This window comes from Pseudophryne corroboree, chromosome 4 (assembly GCF_028390025.1).
Source record: "Pseudophryne corroboree isolate aPseCor3 chromosome 4, aPseCor3.hap2, whole genome shotgun sequence".
NCBI lineage: Eukaryota > Metazoa > Chordata > Amphibia > Anura > Myobatrachidae > Pseudophryne > Pseudophryne corroboree.
The window spans coordinates 20,673,984-20,699,557 of record NC_086447.1 but is presented as its reverse complement, the minus strand read 5'-3'; the positions used below and the strand labels follow the sequence as shown (position 1 = coordinate 20,699,557).

The 25,574-nt window shown below is 36.0% G+C and overlaps 8 non-coding genes across 8 annotated transcripts; all 8 read left to right on the top strand.

Moving 5' to 3' along the window:
• Nucleotides 1–1,779: 1,779 nt before the first annotated feature.
• On the top strand, nucleotides 1,780–1,861 carry TRNAS-CGA (transfer RNA serine (anticodon CGA)). Its single transcript has one exon. It is a non-coding gene; the product is annotated as a tRNA-Ser (tRNA).
• A 2,542-nt stretch (nucleotides 1,862–4,403) lies between these two features.
• TRNAS-CGA (transfer RNA serine (anticodon CGA)) lies at nucleotides 4,404–4,485 on the top strand. The gene has a single exon. It is a non-coding gene; the product is annotated as a tRNA-Ser (tRNA).
• Nucleotides 4,486–7,030: 2,545 nt separating this feature from the next.
• Nucleotides 7,031–7,112, top strand: TRNAS-CGA (transfer RNA serine (anticodon CGA)). The gene has a single exon. It is a non-coding gene; the product is annotated as a tRNA-Ser (tRNA).
• Nucleotides 7,113–9,656: 2,544 nt separating this feature from the next.
• Nucleotides 9,657–9,738, top strand: TRNAS-CGA (transfer RNA serine (anticodon CGA)). The gene has a single exon. It is a non-coding gene; the product is annotated as a tRNA-Ser (tRNA).
• Nucleotides 9,739–12,282: 2,544 nt separating this feature from the next.
• Nucleotides 12,283–12,364, top strand: TRNAS-CGA (transfer RNA serine (anticodon CGA)). Its single transcript has one exon. It is a non-coding gene; the product is annotated as a tRNA-Ser (tRNA).
• A 2,544-nt stretch (nucleotides 12,365–14,908) lies between these two features.
• On the top strand, nucleotides 14,909–14,990 carry TRNAS-CGA (transfer RNA serine (anticodon CGA)). The gene has a single exon. It is a non-coding gene; the product is annotated as a tRNA-Ser (tRNA).
• A 3,857-nt stretch (nucleotides 14,991–18,847) lies between these two features.
• Nucleotides 18,848–18,929, top strand: TRNAS-CGA (transfer RNA serine (anticodon CGA)). The gene has a single exon. It is a non-coding gene; the product is annotated as a tRNA-Ser (tRNA).
• Nucleotides 18,930–24,099: 5,170 nt separating this feature from the next.
• On the top strand, nucleotides 24,100–24,181 carry TRNAS-CGA (transfer RNA serine (anticodon CGA)). Its single transcript has one exon. It is a non-coding gene; the product is annotated as a tRNA-Ser (tRNA).
• The last annotated feature ends 1,393 nt before the right edge of the window (nucleotides 24,182–25,574 follow it).

Below are 25,574 nucleotides of genomic sequence, written 5' to 3'. Positions count from 1 at the left end.
AACACAGGAATAAGTAGTTGAATCTCTTTTGTGTAGTCAAATAATTTTTCATTTTGCTTGGAAAGTTGATAATGTTTAAAATGAACACTCAATCATTTTAATAGCACGTAATATCACAAGCGTACAATCATGGAATCCTTCGATAGCTCAGCTGGTAGAGCGGAAGACTGTAGAGGATATTGGTACAGAAATCCTTAGGTTGCTGGTTCAATTCTGCCTCGAAGGATGAAGATTGTGATAAACTTAGATGTCAGTGCTGAAATTTTATAAACCCAAAACTATACCAAGTATAAAGCATTCTCCAAGTTATATTTTAAAAATCATTAACGTAGGCCAATGTGGTCAGGATTAACTTCCCATGGAAATCATCTCTGATACAATATTACTTCAGTCATCCTCACGGCCTGAAATGAAGTAGCTCAACCCATAGAGAAACTTTTGTGAAAACATCACATTGCATGAGAGGTAGTTGTGGCCGAGTGGGTAAAGCTATGGACTAGAAATCCATTGAGGTCTCCTCGCGTAGATTAAAATCCTGCTGACTACGACCACATGGTTGTTTTATTTTTCAGAAAATTTGCTAAAAGCTTGAAACCAGTGTTGCTCAGGGTAAGTCAGGAACTGGCACATCAAAATATTTACTATGCCTGCCTGTTCTCTCTTTCTCTATACCCCATTCTCCTCCTCTCCTTGAGACTAAGCCCAGGAATCTCAGCAGCCATACTAAGTAGCATTTATTAATTACAAATGCATTTTCAATGTCAAATTTGTAAGAAAGTTTTGTACATTTAGCAAAATATCAAATTCATTTGAAAGAAAATGATGTCCACTCAATGTAAAAAGATCTTTGGTTACTTTAAATGCACAACATTTTACTTTCAAATCATGTCAGATGACTTTCAGTGCTAATTATTATATCATTAACCTCTCCTTTATTAAAAATTGTGCTTTAATGCAAAAAAAGAAAAAATAATTGTCTGTGCATACTCTCATGTAGCACAATTATCTTCACTAGCTCAAAAGGGCCGCTCATTGTCCAAAATGGATTGTCAAATCAGAACAAACAATGGAATATCCCCATCATTCCTGGAACACTTGATTAGTTTACAAAACAAGCAAAATTCAAAAGAGTGTAGAAGGTTTGATAGGCTCAAGCATCTCTAATCTTGATGTAAGTTTGGCTACACTAAAAAATCTATTGAAAGTGCTTTCCAAACTAGCTCTGTAGCCAGTTGATAATAATTGCACAAATATAAGTCAAACTATTAGTGATATTTTCCAAATGATTAAACATGACAATTTGTGTGATAAAGCAACACAGGAATAAGAAGTTGAATCTCTTTTGTGTAGTCAAATCATTTTTAATTTTGCTTGGAAAGTTGATAATGTTTAAAATTAACACTCAATCATTTTAATAGCACGTAATATCACAGGTGTACAATCATGGAATCCTTCGATATCTCAGCTGGTAGAGCGGAGGACTGTAAAAGAGGTTGGTACAGAAATCCTAAGGTCGCTGGTTCATTTCCTGCACAAAGGATGACGCTTTTGATAAACTTAGATGTCAGTACTGACATTTTATAAACCCAAAACTATACCAAGTATAAAGCATTCTCCAAGTTATATTTTAAAAATCATTAACGCAGGCCACTGTGGTCAGGATTAACTTCCCATGGAAATCATCTCTGATACAATATTACTTCAGTCATCCTCACAGCCTGAAATGAAGTAGCTCAACCCATAGAGAAACTTTTGTGAAAACATCACATTGCATGAGAGGTAGTCGTGGCAGAGTGGTTAAGGCGATGGACTCGAAATCCATTGGGGTCTCCCCACGCAGGTTCAAATCCTGCTGACTACGACCACATGTTTTTTTAATTTTTCAGAAAATTTGCTAAAAGCTTGAAACCAGTGATGTTCCGGGTGAGTCAGGCACTGGCACATCAACATCTTTAGGATGCCTGCCTGTTCTCTCTTTCTCTATCCCACATTCTCCTCCTCTCCTTGAGACTGAGCCCAGGAATCTCAGCAGCCATACTAAGTAGCATTTATTAATTACAAATGCATTTTGAATGTCAAATTTGTAGAAAGTTTTGTACATTTAGCAAAATATCAAATTCATTTGAAAGAAAATGATGTCCACTCAAAGTAAAAAGAGCTTTGGTTACTTTCAATGCACAACATTTTACTTTCAAATCGTGTCAGATGACTTTCAGTGCTAATTATTATATCATTAACCTCTCCTTTATTAAAAACTGTGCTTTAATGCAAAAAAAGAAAAATAATTGTCTGTGCATACTCTCATGTAGCACAATTATCTTCACTAGCTCAAAAGGGCCGCTCATTGTCCAAAATGGATTGTCAAATCAGAACAAACAATGGAATATCCCCATCTTTCCTGGAATACTTGATTAGTTTACAAAACAAGCAAAATTCAAAAGTGTGTAGAAGGTTTGATAGGCTCAAGCATCTCTAATCTTGGTGTAAGTTTGGCTACACTAAAAAATCTATTGAAAGTGCTTTCCAAACTAGCTCTGTAGCCAGTTGATCGTATTTGCACAAATATAAGTCAAACTATTAGTGATATTTTCCAAATGATTAAACATGACAATTTGTGTGATAAAGCAACACAGGAATAAGTAGTTGAATCTCTTTTGTGTAGTCAAATCATTTTTCATTTTGCTTGGAAAGTTGATAATGTTTAAAATTAACACTTAATCATATTAATAGCGCGTAATATCACAGGTGTACAATCATGGAATCCTTCGATATCTCAGCTGGTAGAGCGGAGGACTGTAGAGGAGATTGGTACAGAAGTCCTTAGGTCGCTGGTTCAATTCTGGCTCGAAGGATGATGATTTTCATAAACTTTGATATCAGTACTGAAATTTTACAAACCCAAAACTATACCAAGTATAAAGCATTCTCCAAGTTATATTTTAAAAATCATTAACGCAGGCCACTGTGGTCAGGATTAACTTCCCATGGAAATCATCTCTGATACAATATTACTTCAGTCATCCTCACGGCCTGAAATGAAGTAGCTCAACCCATAGAGAAACTTTTGTGAAAACATCACATTGCATGAGAGGTAGTTGTGGCCGAGTGGGTAAAGCTATGGACTAGAAATCCATTGGGGTCTCCTCGCGAAGATTAAAATCCTGCTGACTACGACCTCATGATTGTTTTATTTTTCAGAAAATGTGCTAAAAGCTTGAAACCAGTGTTGCTCAGGGTGAGTCAGGAACTGGCACATCAAAATATTTACTATGCCTGCCTGTTCTCTCTTTCTCTATCCCCATTCTCCTCCTCTCCTTGAGACTAAGCCCAGGAATCTCAGCAGCCATACTAAGTAGCATTTATTAATTACAAATGCATTTTGAATGTCAAATTTGTAAGAAAGTTTTGTACATTTAGCAAAATATCAAATTCATTTGAAAGAAAATGATGTCCACTCAAAGTAAAAAGTGCTTTGGTTACTTTCAATGCACAACATTTTACTTTCAAATCGTGTCAGATGACTTTCAGTGCTAATTATTATATCATTAACCTCTCCTTTATTAAAAATTGTGCTTTAATGCAAAAAAAGAAAAATAATTGTCTGTGCATACTCTCATGTAGCACAATTATCTTCACTAGCTCAAAAGGGCCGCTCATTGTCCAAAATGGATTGTCAAATCAGAACAAACAATGGAATATCCCCATCATTCCTGGAACACTTGATTAGTTTACAAAACAAGCAAAATTCAAAAGAGTGTAGAAGGTTTGATAGGCTCAAGCATCTCTAATCTTGATGTAAGTTTGGCTACACTAAAATATCTATTGAAAGTGCTTTCCAAACTAGCTCTGTAGCCAGTTGATCATATTTGCACAAATAAAAGTCAAACTATTTGGGATATTTTCCAAATGATTAAACATGACAATTTGTGTGATAAAGCAACACAGGAATAAGTAGTTGAATCTCTTTTGTGTAGTCAAATCATTTTTCATTTTGCTTGGAAAGTTGATAATGTTTAAAATGAACACTCAATCATTTTAATAGCACGTAATATCACAGGTGTACAATTATGGAATCCTTCGATATCTCAGCTGGTTGAGCGGAGGACTGTAAAGGAGATTGGTACAGAAATCCTAGGGTCGCTGCTACATTTCCGGCTCGAAGGATGACGCTTTTGATAAACTTAGATGTCAATACTGACATTTTATAAACCCAAAACTATACCAAGTATAAAGCATTCTCCAAGTTATATTTTAAAAATCATTAACGCAGGCCACTGTGGTCAGGATTAACTTCCCATGGAAATCATCTCTGATACAATATTACTTCAGTCATCCTCACAGCCTGAAATGAAGTAGCTCAACCCATAGAGAAACTTTTGTGAAAACATCACATTGCATGAGAGGTAATTGTGGCCGAGTGGTTAAGGCGATGGACTCGAAATCCATTGGGGTCTCCCCGCGCAGGTTCAAATCCTGCCGACTACGACCACATGGTTGTTTAATTTTTCAGAAAATTTGCTAAAAGCTTGAAACCAGTGATGTTCAGGGTGAGTCAGGCACTGGCACATCAAAATCTTTAGGATGCCTGCCTGTTCTCTCTTTCTCTATCCCACATTCTCCTCCTCTCCTTGAGACTGAGCCCAGGAATCTCAGCAGCCATACTAAGTAGCATTTATTAATTACAAATGCATTTTGAATGTCAAATTTGTAAGAAAGTTTTGTACATTTAGCAAATTATCAAATTCATTTGAAAGAAAATTATATCCACTCAAAGTAAAAAGAGCTTTGGTTACTTTCAATGCACAACATTTTACTTTCAAATCGTGTCAGATGACTTTCAGTGCTAATTATTATATCATTAACCTCTCCTTTATTAAAAATTGTGCTTTAATGCAAAAAAAGAAAAATAATTGTCTGTGCATACTCTCATGTAGCACAATTATCTTCACTAGCTCAAAAGGGCCGCTCATTGTCCAAAATGGATTGTCAAATTAGAACAAACAATGGAATATCCCCATCATTTCTGGAATACTTGATTAGTTTACAAAACAAGCAAAATTCAAAAGAGTGTAGAAGGTTTGATAGGCTCAAGCATCTCTAATCTTGATGTAAGTTTGGCTACACTAAAAAAATCTATTGAAAGTGCTTTCCAAACTAGCTCTGTAGCCAGTTGATCGTATTTGTACAAATATAAGTCAAACTATTAGTGATATTTTCCAAATGATTAAACATGACAATTTGTGTGATAAAGCAACACAGGAATAAGTAGTTGAATGTCTTTTGTGTAGTCAAATCATTTTTCATTTTGCTTGGAAAGTTGATAATGTTTAAAATTAACACTCAATCATTTTAATAGCACGTAATATCACAGGTGTACAATCATGGAATCCTTCGATATCTCAGCTGGTAGAGTGGAGGACTGTAAAAGAGATTGGTACAGAAATCCTAAGGTCGCTGCTTCATTTCCGGCTCGAAGGATGATGCTTTTGATAAACTTAGATGTCAGTACTGACATTTTATAAACCCAAAACTATACCAAGTATAAAGCATTCTCCAAGTTATATTTTAAAAATCATTAATGCAGGCCACTGTGGTCAGGATTAACTTCCCATGGAAATCATCTCCGATACAATATTACTTCAGTCATCCTCACAGCCTGAAATGAAGTAGCTCAACCCATAGAGAAACTTTTGTGAAAACATCACATTGCATGAGAGGTAGTTGTGGCTGAGTGGTTAAGGCGATGGACTGGAAGTCCATTGGGGTCCCCCCGCGCAGATTCAAATCCAGCCGACTACGACCACAAGGTTGTTTAATTTTTCAGAAAATTTGCCAAAAGCTTGAAACCAGTGATGTTCAGGGTGAGTCAGGCACTGGCACATCAAAATCTTTAGGATGCCTGCCTGTTCTCTCTTTCTCTATCCCACATTCTCCTCCTCTCCTTGAGACTGAGCCCAGGAATCTCAGCAGCCATACTAAGTAGCATTTATTAATTACAAATGCATTTTGAATGTCAAATTTGTAAGAAAGTTTTGTACATTTAGCAAAATATCAAATTCATTTGAAAGAAAATGATGTCCACTCAAAGTAAAAAGAGCTTTGGTTACTTTCAATGCACAACATTTTACTTTCAAATCGTGTCAGATGACTTTCAGTGCTAATTATTATATCATTAACCTCTCCTTTATTAAAAATTGTGCTTTAATGCACAAAAAGAAAAATAATTGTCTGTGCATACTCTCATGTAGCACAGTTATCTACACTAGCTCAAAAGGGCCGCTCATTGTCCAAAATGGATTGTCAAATCAGAGCAAACAATGGAATATCCCCATCATTCCTTGAACACTTGATTAGTTTACAAAACAAGCAAAATTCAAAAGAGTGTAGAAGGTTTGATAGGCTCAAGCATCTCTAATCTTGATGTAAGTTTGGCTACACTAAAGAATCTATTGAAAGTGCTTTCCAAACTAGCTCTGCAGCCAGTTGATCGTATTTGCACAAATATAAGTCAAACTATTAGTGATATTTTCCAAATGATTAAACATGACAATTTGTGTGATAAAGCAACACAGGAATAAGTAGTTGAATCTCTTTTGTGTAGTGAAATAATTTTTTTTTTTGCTTGGAAAGTTGATAATGTTTAAAATTAACACTCAATCATTTTAATTGCACGTAATATCACAGGTGTACAATCGTGGAATCCTTCGATATCTCAGCTGGTAGAGCGGAGGACTGTAAAGGAGATTGGTACAGAAATCCTAAGGTCGCTGCTTCATTTCCGGCTCGAAGGATGACGCTTTTGATAAACTTAGATGTCAGTACTGACATTTTATAAACCCAAAACTATACCAAGTATAAAGCATTCTCCAAGTTATATTTTAAAAATCATTAAATCAGGCCACTGTGGTCAGGATTAACTTCCCATGGAAATCATCTCTGATACAATATTACTTCAGTCATCCTCACAGCCTGAAATAAAGTAGCTCAACCCATAGAGAAACTTTTGTGAAAACATCACATTGCATGAGAGGTAGTCGTGGCCGAGTGGTTAAGGCGATGCACTCGAAATCCATTGGGGTCTCCCAGCGCAGGTTCAAATCCTGCCGACTACGACCACATGGTTGTTTAATTTTTCAGAAAATTTGCTAAAAGCTTGAAACCAGTGATGTTCAGGGTGAGTCAGGCACTGGCACATCAAAATCTTTAGGATGCCTGCCTGTTCTCTCTTTCTCTATCCCCCATTCTCCTCCTCTCCTTGAGACTGAGCCCAGGAATCTCAGCAGCCATACTAAGTAGCATTTATTAATTACAAATGCATTTTGAATGTCAAATTTGTAAGAAAGTTTTGTACATTTAGCAAAATATCAAATTCATTTGAAAGAAAATGATGTCCACTCAAAGTAAAAAGAGCTTTGGTTACTTTCAATGCACAACATTTTACTTTCAAATCGTGTCAGATGACTTTCAGTGCTAATTATTATATCATTAACCTCTCCTTTATTAAAAATTGTGCTTTAATGCAAAAAAAGAAAAATAATTGTCTGTGCATACTCTCATGTAGCACAATTATCTTCACTAGCTCAAAAGGGCCGCTCATTGTCCAAAATGGATTGTCAAATCAGAGCAAACAATGGAATATCCCCATCATTCCTTGAACACTTGATTAGTTTACAAAACAAGCAAAATTCAAAAGAGTGTAGAAGGTTTGATAGGCTCAAGCATCTCTAATCTTGATGTAAGTTTGGCTACACTAAAAAATCTATTGAAAGTGCTTTCCAAACTAGCTCTGCAGCCAGTTGATCGTATTTGCACAAATATAAGTCAAACTATTAGTGATATTTTCCAAATGATTAAACATGACAATTTGTGTGATAAAGCAACACAGGAATAAGTAGTTGAATCTCTTTTGTGTAGTCAAATCATTTTTCATTTTGCTTGGAAAGTTGATAATGTTTAAAATTAACACTCAATCATTTTAATTGCACGTAATATCACAGGTGTACAATCGTGGAATCCTTCGATATCTCAGCTGGTAGAGCGGAGTACTGTAAAGGAGATTGGTACAGAAATCCTAAGGTCGCTGCTTCATTTCCGGCTCGAAGGATGACGCTTTTGATAAACTTAGATGTCAGTACTGACATTTTATAAACCCAAAACTATACCAAGTATAAAGCATTCTCCAAGTTATATTTTAAAAATCATTAACGCAGGCCACTGTGGTCAGGATTAACTTCTCATTTAAATCATCTCTTATACAATATTACTTCAGTCATCCTCACAGCCTGAAATTAAGTAGCTCAACCAATAGAGAAACTTTTGTGAAAACATCACATCGCATGAGAGGTAGTCATGACCGAGTGGTTAAAGCGATCGACTTGAAATCCATTGGGGTCTCCCTGCGCAAGTTCAAATCCTGCCGAATACGACCACAAGGTTGTTTACTTTTTAAGAAAATTTGCTAAAAGCTTGAAACCAGTGATGTTCAGGGTGAGTCAGGCACTGGCACATCAAAATCTTTAGGATGCCTGCCTGTTCTCTCTTTCTCTATCCCCCATTCTCCTCCTCTCCTTGAGACTGAGCCCAGGAATCTCAGCAGCCATACTAAGTAGCATTTATTAATTACAAATGCATTTTGAATGTCAAATTTGTAAGAAAGTTTTGTACATTTAGCAAAATATCAAATTCATTTGAAAGAAAATGATGTCCACTCAAAGTAAAAAGAGCTTTGGTTACTTTCAATGCACAACATTTTACTTTCAAATCGTGTCAGATGACTTTCAGTGCTAATTATTATATCATTAACCTCTCCTTTATTAAAAATTGTGCTTTAATGCAAAAAAAGAAAAATAATTGTCTGTGCATACTCTCATGTAGCACAATTATCTTCACTAGCTCAAAAGGGCCGCTCATTGTCCAAAATGGATTGTCAAATCAGAGCAAACAATGGAATATCCCCATCATTCCTTGAACACTTGATTCGTTTACAAAACAAGCAAAATTCAAAAGAGTGTAGAAGGTTTGATAGGCTCAAGCATCTCTAATCTTGATGTAAGTTTGGCTACACTAAAAAATCTATTGAAAGTGCTTTCCAAACTAGCTCTGCAGCCAGTTGATCGTATTTGCACAAATATAAGTCAAACTATTAGTGATATTTTCCAAATGATTAAACATGACAATTTGTGTGATAAAGCAACACAGGAATAAGTAGTTGAATCTCTTTTGTGTAGTGAAATCATTTTTCATTTTGCTTGGAAAGTTGATAATGTTTTAAATTAACACTCAATCATTTTAATTGCACGTAATATCACAGGTGTACAATCGTGGAATCCTTCGATATCTCAGCTGGTAGAGCGGAGGACTGTAAAGGAGATTGGTACAGAAATCCTAAGGTCGCTGCTTCATTTCCGGCTCGAAGGATGACGCTTTTGATAAACTTAGATGTCAGTACTGACATTTTATAAACCCAAAACTATACCAAGTATAAAGCATTCTCCAAGTTATATTTTAAAAATCATTAACGCAGGCCACTGTGGTCAGGATTAACTTCCCATGGAAATCATCTCTTATACAATATTACTTCAGTCATCCTCACAGCCTGAAATAAAGTAGCTCAACCCATAGAGAAACTTTTGTGAAAACATCACATTGCATGAGAGGTAGTCGTGGCCGAGTGGTTAAGGCGATGCACTCGAAATCCATTGGGGTCTCCCAGCGCAGGTTCAAATCCTGCCGACTACGACCACATGGTTGTTTAATTTTTCAGAAAATTTGCTAAAAGCTTGAAACCAGTGATGTTCAGGGTGAGTCAGGCACTGGCACATCAAAATCTTTAGGATGCCTGCCTGTTCTCTCTTTCTCTATCCCCCATTCTCCTCCTCTCCTTGAGACTGAGCCCAGGAATCTCAGCAGCCATACTAAGTAGCATTTATTAATTACAAATGCATTTTGAATGTCAAATTTGTAAGAAAGTTTTGTACATTTAGCAAAATATCAAATTCATTTGAAAGAAAATGATGTCCACTCAAAGTAAAAAGAGCTCTGGTTACTTTCAATGCACAACATTTTACTTTCAAATCGTGTCAGATGACTTTCAATGCTAATTATTATATCATTAACCTCTCCTTTATTAAAAATTGTGCTTTAATGCAAAAAAAGAAAAATAATTGTCTGTGCATACTCTCATGTAGCACAATTATCTTCACTAGCTCAAAAGGGCCGCTCATTGTCCAAAATGGATTGTCAAATCAGAGCAAACAATGGAATATCCCCATCATTCCTTGAACAGTTGATTAGTTTACAAAACAAGCAAAATTCAAAAGAGTGTAGAAGGTTTGATAGGCTCAAGCATCTCTAATCTTGATGTAAGTTTGGCTACACTAAAAAATCTATTGAAAGTGCTTTCCAAACTAGCTCTGCAGCCAGTTGATCGTATTTGCACAAATATAAGTCAAACTATTAGTGATATTTTCCAAATGATTAAACATGACAATTTGTGTGATAAAGCAACACAGGAATAAGTAGTTGAATCTCTTTTGTGTAGTGAAATCATTTTTCATTTTGCTTGGAAAGTTGATAATGTTTTAAATTAACACTCAATCATTTTAATTGCACGTAATATCACAGGTGTACAATCGTGGAATCCTTCGATATCTCAGCTGGTAGAGCGGATGACTGTAAAGGAGATTGGTACAGAAATCCTAAGGTCGCTGCTTCATTTCCGGCTCGAAGGATGACGCTTTTGATAAACTTAGATGTCAGTACTGACATTTTATAAACCCAAAACTATACCAAGTATAAAGCATTCTCCAAGTTATATTTTAAAAATCATTAACACAGGCCACTGTGGTCAGGATTAAATTCCCATTTAAATCATCTCTGATACAATATTACTTCAGTCATCCTCACAGCCTGAAATTAAGTAGCTCAACCAATAGAGAAACTTTTGTGAAAACATCACATTGCATGAAAGGTAGTCATGGCCGAGTGGTTAAAGCGATCGACTTGAAATCCATTGGGGTCTCCCCGCGCAAGTTTAAATCCTGCTGAATACGACCACAAGGTTGTTTACTTTTTAAGAAAATTTGCTAAAAGCTTGAAACCAGTGATGTTCAGGGTGAGTCAGGCACTGGCACATCAAAATCTTTAGGATGCCTGCCTGTTCTCTCTTTCTCTATCCCCCATTCTCCTCCTCTCCTTGAGACTGAGCCCAGGAATCTCAGCAGCCATACTAAGTAGCATTTATTAATTGCAAATGCATTTTGAATGTCAAATTTGTAAGAAAGTTTTGTACATTTAGCAAAATATCAAATTCATTTGAAAGAAAATGATGTCCACTCAAAGTAAAAAGAGCTTTGGTTACTTTCAATGCACAACATTTTACTTTCAAATCGTGTCAGATGACTTTCAGTGCTAATTATTATATCATTAACCTCTCCTTTATTAAAAATTGTGCTTTAATGCAAAAAAAGAAAAATAATTGTCTGTGCATACTCTCATGTAGCACAATTATCTTCACTAGCTCAAAAGGGCCGCTCATTGTCCAAAATGGATTGTCAAATCAGAGCAAACAATGGAATATCCCCATCATTCCTTGAACACTTGATTCGTTTACAAAACAAGCAAAATTCAAAAGAGTGTAGAAGGTTTGATAGGCTCAAGCATCTCTAATCTTGATGTAAGTTTGGCTACACTAAAAAATCTATTGAAAGTGCTTTCCAAACTAGCTCTGCAGCCAGTTGATCGTATTTGCACAAATATAAGTCAAACTATTAGTGATATTTTCCAAATGATTAAACATGACAATTTGTGTGATAAAGCAACACAGGAATAAGTAGTTGAATCTCTTTTGTGTAGTGAAATCATTTTTCATTTTGCTTGGAAAGTTGATAATGTTTTAAATTAACACTCAATCATTTTAATTGCACGTAATATCACAGGTGTACAATCGTGGAATCCTTCGATATCTCAGCTGGTAGAGCGGAGGACTGTAAAGGAGATTGGTACAGAAATCCTAAGGTCGCTGCTTCATTTCTGGCTCGAAGGATGACGCTTTTGATAAACTTAGATGTCAGTACTGACATTTTATAAACCCAAAACTATACCAAGTATAAAGCATTCTCCAAGTTATATTTTAAAAATCATTAACGCAGGCCACTGTGGTCAGGATTAACTTCCCATTTAAATCATCTCTGATACAATATTACTTCAGTCATCCTCACAGCCTGAAATGAAGTAGCTCAACCTATAGAGAAACTTTTGTGAAAACATCACATTGCATGAGAGGTAGTTGTGGCCGAGTGGTTAAGGCGATGGACTCGAAATCCATTGGGGTCTCCCCGCGCAGGTTCAAATCCTGCCGACTACGACCACATGGTTGTTTAATTTTTCAGAAAATTTGCTAAAAGCTTGAAACCAGTGATGTTCAGGGTGAGTCAGGCACTGGTACATCAAAATCTTTAGGATGCCTGCCTGTTCTCTCTTTCTCTATCCCCCATTCTCCTCCTCTCCTTGAGACTGAGCCCAGGAATCTCAGCAGCCATACTAAGTAGCATTTATTAATTACAAATGCATTTTGAATGTCAAATTTGTAAGAAAGTTTTGTACATTTAGCAAAATATCAAATTCATTTGAAAGAAAATGATGTCCACTCAAAGTAAAAAGAGCTTTGGTTACTTTCAATGTACAACATTTTACTTTCAAATCGTGTCAGATGACTTTCAGTGCTAATTATTATATCATTAACCTCTCCTTTATTAAAAATTGTGCTTTAATGCAAAAAAAGAAAAATAATTGTCTGTGCATACTCTCATGTAGCACAATTATCTTCACTAGCTCAAAAGGGCCGCTCATTGTCCAAAATGGATGGTCAAATCAGAGCAAACAATGGAATATCCCCATCATTCCTTGAACACTTGATTAGTTTACAAAACAAGCAAAATTCAAAAGAGTGTAGAAGGTTTGATAGGCTCAAGCATCTCTAATCTTGATGTTAGTTTGGCTACACTAAAAAATCTATTGAAAGTGCTTTCCAAACTAGCTCTGCAGCCAGTTGATCGTATTTGCACAAATATAAGTCAAACTATTAGTGATATTTTCCAAATGATTAAACATGACAATTTGTGTGATAAAGCAACACAGGAATAAGTAGTTGAATCTCTTTTGTGTAGTGAAATCATTTTTCATTTTGCTTGGAAAGTTGATAATGTTTTAAATTAACACTCAATCATTTTAATTGCACGTAATATCACAGGTGTACAATCGTGGAATCCTTCGATATCTCAGCTGGTAGAGCGGAGGACTGTAAAGGAGATTGGTACAGAAATCCTAAGGTCGCTGCTTCATTTCCGGCTTGAAGGATGACGCTTTTAATAAACTTAGATGTCAGTACTGACATTTTATAAACCCAAAACTATACCAAGTATAAAGCATTCTCCAAGTTATATTTTAAAAATCATTAACACAGGCCACTGTGGTCAGGATTAACTTCCCATTTAAATCATCTCTGATACAATATTACTTCAGTCATCCTCACAGCCTGAAATTAAGTAGCTCAACCCATAGAGAAAGTTTTGTAATAACATCACATTGCATGAGAGGTAGTCGTGGCCGAGTGGTTAAGGAGATGTACTCGAAATCCATTGGGGTCTCCCCGCGTAAGTTCAAATCCTGCCGAATACGACCACAAGGTTGTTTACTTTTTAAGAAAATTTGCTAAAAGCTTGAAACCAGTGATGTTCAGGGTGAGTCAGGCACTGGCACATCAAAATCTTTAGGATGCCTGCCTGTTCTCTCTTTCTCTATCCCCCATTCTCCTCCTCTCCTTGAGACTGAGCCCAGGAATCTCAGCAGCCATACTAAGTAGCATTTATTAATTACAAATGCATTTTGAATGTCAAATTTGTAAGAAAGTTTTGTACATTTAGCAAAATATCAAATTCATTTGAAAGAAAATGATGTCCACTCAAAGTAAAAAGAGCTTTGGTTACTTTCAATGCACAACATTTTACTTTCAAATCGTGTCAGATGACTTTCAGTGCTAATTATTATATCATTAACCTCTCCTTTATTAAAAATTGTGCTTTAATGCAAAAAAAGAAAAATAATTGTCTGTGCATACTCTCATGTAGCACAATTATCTTCACTAGCTCAAAAGGGCCGCTCATTGTCCAAAATGGATTGTCAAATCAGAGCAAACAATGGAATATCCCCATCATTCCTTGAACACTTGATTAGTTTACAAAACAAGCAAAATTCAAAAGAGTGTAGAAGGTTTGATAAGCTCAAGCATCTCTAATCTTGATGTAAGTTTGGCTACACTAAAAAATCTATTGAAAGTGCTTTCCAAACTAGCTCTGCAGCCAGTTGATCGTATTTGCACAAATATAAGTCAAACTATTAGTGATATTTTCCAAATGATTAAACATGACAATTTGTGTGATAAAGCAACACAGGAATAAGTAGTTGAATCTCTTTTGTGTAGTGAAATCATTTTTCATTTTGCTTGGAAAGTTGATAATGTTTTAAATTAACACTCAATCATTTTAATTGCACGTAATATCACAGGTGTACAATCGTGGAATCCTTCGATATCTCAGCTGGTAGAGCGGAGGACTGTAAGGGAGATTGGTACAGAAATCCTAAGGTCGCTGCTTCATTTCCGGCTCGAAGGATGACGCTTTTGATAAACTTAGATGTCAGTACTGACATTTTATAAACCCAAAACTATACCAAGTATAAAGCATTCTCCAAGTTATATTTTAAAAATCATTAACGCAGGCCACTGTGGTCAGGATTAACTTCCCATTTAAATCATCTCTGATACAATATTACTTCAGTCATCCTCACAGCCTGAAATGAAGTAGCTCAACCTATAGAGAAACTTTTGTGAAAACATCACATTGCATGAGAGGTAGTTGTGGCCGAGTGGTTAAGGCGATGGACTCGAAATCCATTGGGGTCTCCCCGCGCAGGTTCAAATCCTGCCGACTACGACCACATGGTTGTTTAATTTTTCAGAAAATTTGCTAAAAGCTTGAAACCAGTGATGTTCAGGGTGAGTCAGGCACTGGTACATCAAAATCTTTAGGATGCCTGCCTGTTCTCTCTTTCTCTATCCCCCATTCTCCTCCTCTCCTTGAGACTGAGCCCAGGAATCTCAGCAGCCATACTAAGTAGCATTTATTAATTACAAATGCATTTTGAATGTCAAATTTGTAAGAAAGTTTTGTACATTTAGCAAAATATCAAATTCATTTGAAAGAAAATGATGTCCACTCAAAGTAAAAAGAGCTTTGGTTACTTTCAATGCACAACATTTTACTTTCAAATCGTGTCAGATGACTTTCAGTGCTAATTATTATATCATTAACCTCTCCTTTATTAAAAATTGTGCTTTAATGCAAAAAAAGAAAAATAATTGTCTGTGCATACTCTCATGTAGCACAATTATCTTCACTAGCTCAAAAGGGCCGCTCATTGTCCAAAATGGATTGTCAAATCAGAGCAAACAATGGAATATCCCCATCATTCCTTGAACACTTGATTAGTTTACAAAACAAGCAAAATTCAAAAGAGTGTAGAAGGTTTGATAGGCTCAAGCATCTCTAATCTTGATGTAAGTTTGGCTACACTAAAAAATCTATTGAAAGTGCTTTCCAAACTAGCTCTGCAGCCAGTTGATCGTATTTGCACAAATATAAGTCAAACTATTAGTGATATTTTCCAAATGATTAAACATGACAATTTGTGTGATAAAGCAACACAGGAATAAGTAGTTGAATCTCTTTTGTGTAGTGAAATCATTTTTCATTTTGCTTGGAAAGTTGATAATGTTTTAAATTAACACTCAATCATTTTAATTGCACGTAATATCACAGGTGTACAATCGTGGAATCCTTCGATATCTCAGCTGGTAGAGCGGAGGACTGTAAAGGAGATTGGTACAGAAATCCTAAGGTCGCTGCTTCATTTCCGGCTTGAAGGATGACGCTTTTAATAAACTTAGATGTCAGTACTGACATTTTATAAACCCAAAACTATACCAAGTATAAAGCATTCTCCAAGTTATATTTTAAAAATCATTAACACAGGCCACTGTGGTCAGGATTAACTTCCCATTTAAATCATCTCTGATACAATATTACTTCAGTCATCCTCACAGCCTGAAATTAAGTAGCTCAACCCATAGAGAAAGTTTTGTAATAACATCACATTGCATGAGAGGTAGTCGTGGCCGAGTGGTTAAGGAGATGTACTCGAAATCCATTGGGGTCTCCCCGCGTAAGTTCAAATCCTGCCGAATACGACCACAAGGTTGTTTACTTTTTAAGAAAATTTGCTAAAAGCTTGAAACCAGTGATGTTCAGGGTGAGTCAGGCACTGGCACATCAAAATCTTTAGGATGCCTGCCTGTTCTCTCTTTCTCTATCCCCCATTCTCCTCCTCTCCTTGAGACTGAGCCCAGGAATCTCAGCAGCCATACTAAGTAGCATTTATAAATTACAAATGCATTTTGAATGTCAAATTTGTAAGATCGTTTTGTACATTTAGCAAAATATCAAATTCATTTGAAAGAAAATGATGTCCACTCAAAGTTAAAAGAGCTTTGGTTACTTTCAATGCACAACATTTTACTTTCAAATCGTGTCAGATGACTTTCAGTGCTAATTATTATATCATTAACCTCTCCTTTATTAAAAATTGTGCTTTAATGCAAAAAAAGAAAAATAATTGTCTGTGCATACTCTCATGTAGCACAATTATCTTCACTAGCTCAAAAGGGCCGCTGATTGTCCAAAATGGATTGTCAAATCAGAGCAAACAATGGAATATCCCCATCATTCCTTGAACACTTGATTAGTTTACAAAACAAGCAAAATTCAAAAGAGTGTAGAAGGTTTGATAGGCTCAAGCATCTCTAATCTTGATGTAAGTTTGGCTACACTAAAAAATCTATTGAAAGTGCTTTCCAAACTAGCTCTGCAGCCAGTTGATCGTATTTGCACAAATATAAGTCAAACTATTAGTGATATTTTCCAAATGATTAAACATGACAATTTGTGTGATAAAGCAACACAGGAATAAGTAGTTGAATCTCTTTTGTGTAGTGAAATCATTTTTCATTTTGCTTGGAAAGTTGATAATGTTTAAAATTAACACTCAATCATTTTAATTGCACGTAATATCACAGGTGTACAATCGTGGAATCCTTCGATATCTCAGCTGGTAGAGCGGAGGACTGTAAAGGAGATTGGTACAGAAATCCTAAGGTCGCTGCTTCATTTCCGGCTCGAAGGATGACGCTTTTGATAAACTTAGATGTCAGTACTGACATTTTATAAACCCAAAACTATACCAAGTATAAAGCATTCTCCAAGTTATATTTTAAAAATCATTAACGCAGGCCACTGTGGTCAGGATTAACTTCCCATTTAAATCATCTCTTATACAATATTACTTCAGATATCCTCACAGCCTGAAATTAAGTAGCTCAACCAATAGAGAAACTTTTGTGAAAACATCACATTGCATGAGAGGTAGTCATGGCCGAGTGGTTAAAGCGATCGACTTGAAATCCATTGTGGTCTCCCCGCGCAAGTTCAAATCCTGCCGAATACGACCACAAGGTTGTTTACTTTTTAAGAAAATTTGCTAAAAGCTTGAAACCAGTGATGTTCAGGGTGAGTCAGGCACTGGCACATCAAAATCTTTAGGATGCCTGCCTGTTCTCTCTTTCTCTATCCCCCATTCTCCTCCTCTCCTTGAGACTGAGCCCAGGAATCTCAGCAGCCATACTAAGTAGCATTTATTAATTACAAATGCATTTTGAATGTCAAATTTGTAAGAAAGTTTTGTACATTTAGCAAAATATCAAATTCATTTGAAAGAAAATGATGTCCACTCAAAGTAAAAAGAGCTTTGGTTACTTTCAATGCACAACATTTTACTTTCAAATCGTGTCAGACGACTTTCAGTGCTAATTATTATATCATTAACCTCTCCTTTATTAAAAATTGTGCTTTAATGCAAAAAAAGAAAAATAATTGTCTGTGCATACTCTCATGTAGCACAATTATCTTCACTAGCTCAAAAGGGCCGCTCATTGTCCAAAATGGATGGTCAAATCAGAGCAAACAATGGAATATCCCCATCATTCCTTGAACACTTGATTCGTTTACAAAACAAGCAAAATTCAAAAGAGTGTAGAAGGTTTGATAGGCTCAAGCATCTCTAATCTTGATGTAAGTTTGGCTACACTAAAAAATCTATTGAAAGTGCTTTCCAAACTAGCTCTGCAGCCAGTTGATCGTATTTGCACAAATATAAGTCAAACTATTAGTGATATTTTCCAAATGATTAAACATGACAATTTGTGTGATAAAGCAACACAGGAATAAGTAGTTGAATCTCTTTTGTGTAGTGAAATCATTTTTCATTTTGCTTGGAAAGTTGATAATGTTTAAAATGAACACTCAATCATTTTAATTGCACGTAATATCACAGGTGTACAATCGTGGAATCCTTCGATATCTCAGCTGGTAGAGCGGAGTACTGTAAAGGAGATTGGTACAGAAATCCTAAGGTCGCTGCTTCATTTCCGGCTCGAAGGATGCCGCTTTTGATAAACTTAGATGTCAGTACTGACATTTTATAAACCCAAAACTATACCAAGTATAAAGCATTCTCCAAGTTATATTTTAAAAATCATTAACGCAGGCCACTGTGGTCAGGATTAACTTCCCATTTAAATCATCTCTGATACAATATTACTTCAGTCATCCTCACAGCCTGAAATGAAGTAGCTCAACCTATAGAGAAACTTTTGTGAAAACATCACATTGCATGAGAGGTAGTTGTGGCCGAGTGGTTAAGGTGATGGACTCGAAATCCATTGGGGTCTCCCCGCGCTGGTTCAAATCCTGCCGACTACGACCACATGGTTGTTTAATTTTTCAGAAAATTTGCTAAAAGCTTGAAACCAGTGATGTTCAGGGTGAGTCAGGCACTGGTACATCAAAATCTTTAGGATGCCTGCCTGTTCTCTCTTTCTCTATCCCCCATTCTCCTCCTCTCCTTGAGACTGAGCCCAGGAATCTCAGCAGCCATACTAAGTAGCATTTATTAATTACAAATGCATTTTGAATGTCAAATTTGTAAGAAAGTTTTGTACATTTAGCAAAATATCAAATTCATTTGAAAGAAAATGATGTCCACTCAAAGTAAAAAGAGCTTTGGTTACTTTCAATGCACAACATTTTACTTTCAAATCGTGTCAGATGACTTTCAGTGCTAATTATTATATCATTAACCTCTCCTTTATTAAAAATTGTGCTTTAATGCAAAAAAAGAAAAATAATTGTCTGTGCATACTCTCATGTAGCACAATTATCTTCACTAGCTCAAAAGGGCCGCTCATTGTCCAAAATGGATTGTCAAATCAGAGCAAACAATGGAATATCCCCATCATTCCTTGAACACTTGATTAGTTTACAAAACAAGCAAAATTCAAAAGAGTGTAGAAGGTTTGATAGGCTCAAGCATCTCTAATCTTGATGTAAGTTTGGCTACACTAAAAAATCTATTGAAAGTGCTTTCCAAACTAGCTCTGCAGCCAGTTGATCGTATTTGCACAAATATAAGTCAAACTATTAGTGATATTTTCCAAATGATTAAACATGACAATTTGTGTGATAAAGCAACACAGGAATAAGTAGTTGAATCTCTTTTGTGTAGTCAAATCATTTTTCATTTTGCTTGGAAAGTTGATAATGTTTAAAATTAACACTCAATCATTTTAATTGCACGTAATATCACAGGTGTACAATCGTGGAATCCTTCGATATCTCAGCTGGTAGAGCGGAGGACTGTAAAGGAGATTGGTACAGAAATCCTAAGGTCGCTGCTTCATTTCCGGCTCGAAGGATGACGCTTTTGATAAACTTAGATGTCAGTACTGACATTTTATAAACCCAAAACTATACCAAGTATAAAGCATTCTCCAAGTTATATTTTAAAAATCATTAACGCAGGCCACTGTGGTCAGGATTAACTTCTCATTTAAATCATCTCTTATACAATATTACTTCAGTCATCCTCACAGCCTGAAATTAAGTAGCTCAACCAATAGAGAAACTTTTGTGAAAACATCACATCACATGAGAGGTAGTCATGGCCGAGTGGTTAAAGCGATCGACTTGAAATCCATTGGGGTCTCCCCGCGCAAGTTCAAATCCTGCCGAATACGACCACAAGGTTGTTTACTTTTTAAGAAAATTTGCTAAAAGCTTGAAACCAGTGATGTTCAGGGTGAGTCAGGCACTGGCACATCAAAATCTTTAGGATGCCTGCCTGTTCTCTCTTTCTCTATCCCCCATTCTCCTCCTCTCCTTGAGACTGAGCCCAGGAATCTCAGCAGCCATACTAAGTAGCATTTATTAATTACAAATGCATTTTGAATGTCAAATTTGTAAGAAAGTTTTGTACATTTAGCAAAATATCAAATTCATTTGAAAGAAAATGATGTCCACTCAAAGTAAAAAGAGCTTTGGTTACTTTCAATGCACAACATTTTACTTTCAAATCGTGTCAGATGACTTTCAGTGCTAATTATTATATCATTAACCTCTCCTTTATTAAAAATTGTGCTTTAATGCAAAAAAAGAAAAATAATTGTCTGTGCATACTCTCATGTAGCACAATTATCTTCACTAGCTCAAAAGGGCCGCTCATTGTCCAAAATGGATTGTCAAATCAGAGCAAACAATGGAATATCCCCATCATTCCTTGAACACTTGATTCGTTTACAAAACAAGCAAAATTCAAAAGAGTGTAGAAGGTTTGATAGGCTCAAGCATCTCTAATCTTGATGTAAGTTTGGCTACACTAAAAAATCTATTGAAAGTGCTTTCCAAACTAGCTCTGCAGCCAGTTGATCGTATTTGCACAAATATAAGTCAAACTATTAGTGATATTTTCCAAATGATTAAACATGACAATTTGTGTGATAAAGCAACACAGGAATAAGTAGTTGAATCTCTTTTGTGTAGTGAAATCATTTTTCATTTTGCTTGGAAAGTTGATAATGTTTTAAATTAACACTCAATCATTTTAATTGCACGTAATATCACAGGTGTACAATCGTGGAATCCTTCGATATCTCAGCTGGTAGAGCGGAGGACTGTAAAGGAGATTGGTACAGAAATCCTAAGGTCGCTGCTTCATTTCCGGCTCGAAGGATGACGCTTTTGATAAACTTAGATGTCAGTACTGACATTTTATAAACCCAAAACTATACCAAGTATAAAGCATTCTCCAAGTTATATTTTAAAAATCATTAACACAGGCCACTGTGGTCAGGATTAACTTCCCATTTAAATCATCTCTGATACAATATTACTTCAGTCATCCTCACAGCCTGAAATTAAGTAGCTCAACCCATAGAGAAAGTTTTGTAATAACATCACATTGCATGAGAGGTAGTCGTGGCCGAGTGGTTAAGGAGATGTACTCGAAATCCATTGGGGTCTCCCCGCGTAAGTTCAAATCCTGCCGAATACGACCACAAGGTTGTTTACTTTTTAAGAAAATTTGCTAAAAGCTTGAAACCAGTGATGTTCAGGGTGAGTCAGGCACTGGCACATCAAAATCTTTAGGATGCCTGCCTGTTCTCTCTTTCTCTATCCCCCATTCTCCTCCTCTCCTTGAGACTGAGCCCAGGAATCTCAGCAGCCATACTAAGTAGCATTTATTAATTACAAATGCATTTTGAATGTCAAATTTGTAAGAAAGTTTTGTACATTTAGCAAAATATCAAATTCATTTGAAAGAAAATGATGTCCACTCAAAGTAAAAAGAGCTTTGGTTACTTTCAATGCACAACATTTTACTTTCAAATCGTGTCAGATGACTTTCAGTGCTAATTATTATATCATTAACCTCTCCTTTATTAAAAATTGTGCTTTAATGCAAAAAAAGAAAAATAATTGTCTGTGCATACTCTCATGTAGCACAATTATCTTCACTAGCTCAAAAGGGCCGCTCATTGTCCAAAATGGATTGTCAAATCAGAGCAAACAATGGAATATCCCCATCATTCCTTGAACAGTTGATTAGTTTACAAAACAAGCAAAATTCAAAAGAGTGTAGAAGGTTTGATAGGCTCAAGCATCTCTAATCTTGATGTAAGTTTGGCTACACTAAAAAATCTATTGAAAGTGCTTTCCAAACTAGCTCTGCAGCCAGTTGATCGTATTTGCACAAATATAAGTCAAACTATTAGTGATATTTTCCAAATGATTAAACATGACAATTTGTGTGATAAAGCAACACAGGAATAAGTAGTTGAATCTCTTTTGTGTAGTCAAATCATTTTTCATTTTGCTTGGAAAGTTGATAATGTTTAAAATTAACACTCAATCATTTTAATTGCACGTAATATCACAGGTGTACAATCGTGGAATCCTTCGATATCTCAGCTGGTAGAGCGGAGGACTGTAAAGGAGATTGGTACAGAAATCCTAAGGTCGCTGCTTCATTTCCGGCTCGAAGGATGACGCTTTTGATAAACTTAGATGTCAGTACTGACATTTTATAAACCCAAAACTATACCAAGTATAAAGCATTCTCCAAGTTATATTTTAAAAATCATTAACGCAGGCCACTGTGGTCAGGATTAACTTCTCATTTAAATCATCTCTTATACAATATTACTTCAGTCATCCTCACAGCCTGAAATTAAGTAGCTCAACCAATAGAGAAACTTTTGTGAAAACATCACATCGCATGAGAGGTAGTCATGGCCGAGTGGTTAAAGCGATCGACTTGAAATCCATTGGGGTCTCCCCGCGCAAGTTCAAATCCTGCCGAATACGACCACAAGGTTGTTTACTTTTTAAGAAAATTTGCTAAAAGCTTGAAACCAGTGATGTTCAGGGTGAGTCAGGCACTGGCACATCAAAATCTTTAGGATGCCTGCCTGTTCTCTCTTTCTCTATCCCCCATTCTCCTCCTCTCCTTGAGACTGAGCCCAGGAATCTCAGCAGCCATACTAAGTAGCATTTATTAATTACAAATGCATTTTGAATGTCAAATTTGTAAGAAAGTTTTGTACATTTAGCAAAATATCAAATTCATTTGAAAGAAAATGATGTCCACTCAAAGTAAAAAGAGCTTTGGTTACTTTCAATGCACAACATTTTACTTTCAAATCGTGTCAGATGACTTTCAGTGCTAATTATTATATCATTAACCTCTCCTTTATTAAAAATTGTGCTTTAATGCAAAAAAAGAAAAATAATTGTCTGTGCATACTCTCATGTAGCACAATTATCTTCACTAGCTCAAAAGGGCCGCTCATTGTCCAAAATGGATTGTCAAATCAGAGCAAACAATGGAATATCCCCATCATTCCTTGAACACTTGATTCGTTTACAAAACAAGCAAAATTCAAAAGAGTGTAGAAGGTTTGATAGGCTCAAGCATCTCTAATCTTGATGTAAGTTTGGCTACACTAAAAAATCTATTGAAAGTGCTTTCCAAACTAGCTCTGCAGCCAGTTGATCGTATTTGCACAAATATAAGTCAAACTATTAGTGATATTTTCCAAATGATTAAACATGACAATTTGTGTGATAAAGCAACACAGGAATAAGTAGTTGAATCTCTTTTGTGTAGTGAAATCATTTTTCATTTTGCTTGGAAAGTTGATAATGTTTTAAATTAACACTCAATCATTTTAATTGCACGTAATATCACAGGTGTACAATCGTGGAATCCTTCGATATCTCAGCTGGTAGAGCGGAGGACTGTAAAGGAGATTGGTACAGAAATCCTAAGGTCGCTGCTTCATTTCCGGCTCGAAGGATGACGCTTTTGATAAACTTAGATGTCAGTACTGACATTTTATAAACCCAAAACTATACCAAGTATAAAGCATTCTCCAAGTTATATTTTAAAAATCATTAACGCAGGCCACTGTGGTCAGGATTAACTTCCCATGGAAATCATCTCTGATACAATATTACTTCAGTCATCCTCACAGCCTGAAATAAAGTAGCTCAACCCATAGAGAAACTTTTGTGAAAACATTACATTGCATGAGAGGTAGTCGTGGCCGAGTGGTTAAGGCGATGCACTCGAAATCCATTGGGGTCTCCCAGCGCAGGTTCAAATCCTGCCGACTACGACCACATGGTTGTTTAATTTTTCAGAAAATTTGCTAAAAGCTTGAAACCAGTGATGTTCAGGGTGAGTCAGGCACTGGCACATCAAAATCTTTAGGATGCCTGCCTGTTCTCTCTTTCTCTATCCCCCGTTCTCCTCCTCTCCTTGAGACTGAGCCCAGGAATCTCAGCAGCCATACTAAGTAGCATTTATTAATTACAAATGCATTTTGAATGTCACATTTGTAAGAAAGTTTTGTACATTTAGCAAAATATCAAATTCATTTGAAAGAAAATGATGTCCACTCAAAGTAAAAAGAGCTCTGGTTACTTTCAATGCACAACATTTTACTTTCAAATCGTGTCAGATGACTTTCAGTGCTAATTATTATATCATTAACCTCTCCTTTATTAAAAATTGTGCTTTAATGCAAAAAAAGAAAAATAATTGTCTGTGCATACTCTCATGTAGCACAATTATCTTCACTAGCTCAAAAGGGCCGCTCATTGTCCAAAATGGATTGTCAAATCAGAGCAAACAATGGAATATCCCCATCATTCCTTGAACAGTTGATTAGTTTACAAAACAAGCAAAATTCAAAAGAGTGTAGAAGGTTTGATAGGCTCAAGCATCTCTAATCTTGATGTAAGTTTGGCTACACTAAAAAATCTATTGAAAGTGCTTTCCAAACTAGCTCTGCAGCCAGTTGATCGTATTTGCACAAATATAAGTCAAACTATTAGTGATATTTTCCAAATGATTAAACATGACAATTTGTGTGATAAAGCAACACAGGAATAAGTAGTTGAATCTCTTTTGTGTAGTGAAATCATTTTTCATTTTGCTTGGAAAGTTGATAATGTTTTAAATTAACACTCAATCATTTTAATTGCACGTAATATCACAGGTGTACAATCGTGGAATCCTTCGATATCTCAGCTGGTAGAGCGGAGGACTGTAAAGGAGATTGGTACAGAAATCCTAAGGTCGCTGCTTCATTTCCGGCTCGAAGGATGACGCTTTTGATAAACTTAGATGTCAGTACTGACATTTTATAAACCCAAAACTATACCAAGTATAAAGCATTCTCCAAGTTATATTTTAAAAATCATTAACACAGGCCACTGTGGTCAGGATTAAATTCCCATTTAAATCATCTCTGATACAATATTACTTCAGTCATCCTCACAGCCTGAAATTAAGTAGCTCAACCCATAGAGAAAGTTTTGTAATAACATCACATTGCATGAGAGGTAGTCATGGCCGAGTGGTTAAAGCGATCAACTTGAAATCCATTGGGGTCTCCCCGCGCAAGTTCAAATCCTGCCGAATACGACCACAAGGTTGTTTAATTTTTAAGAAAATTTGCTAAAAGCTTGAAACCAGTGATGTTCAGGGTGAGTCAGGCACTGGCA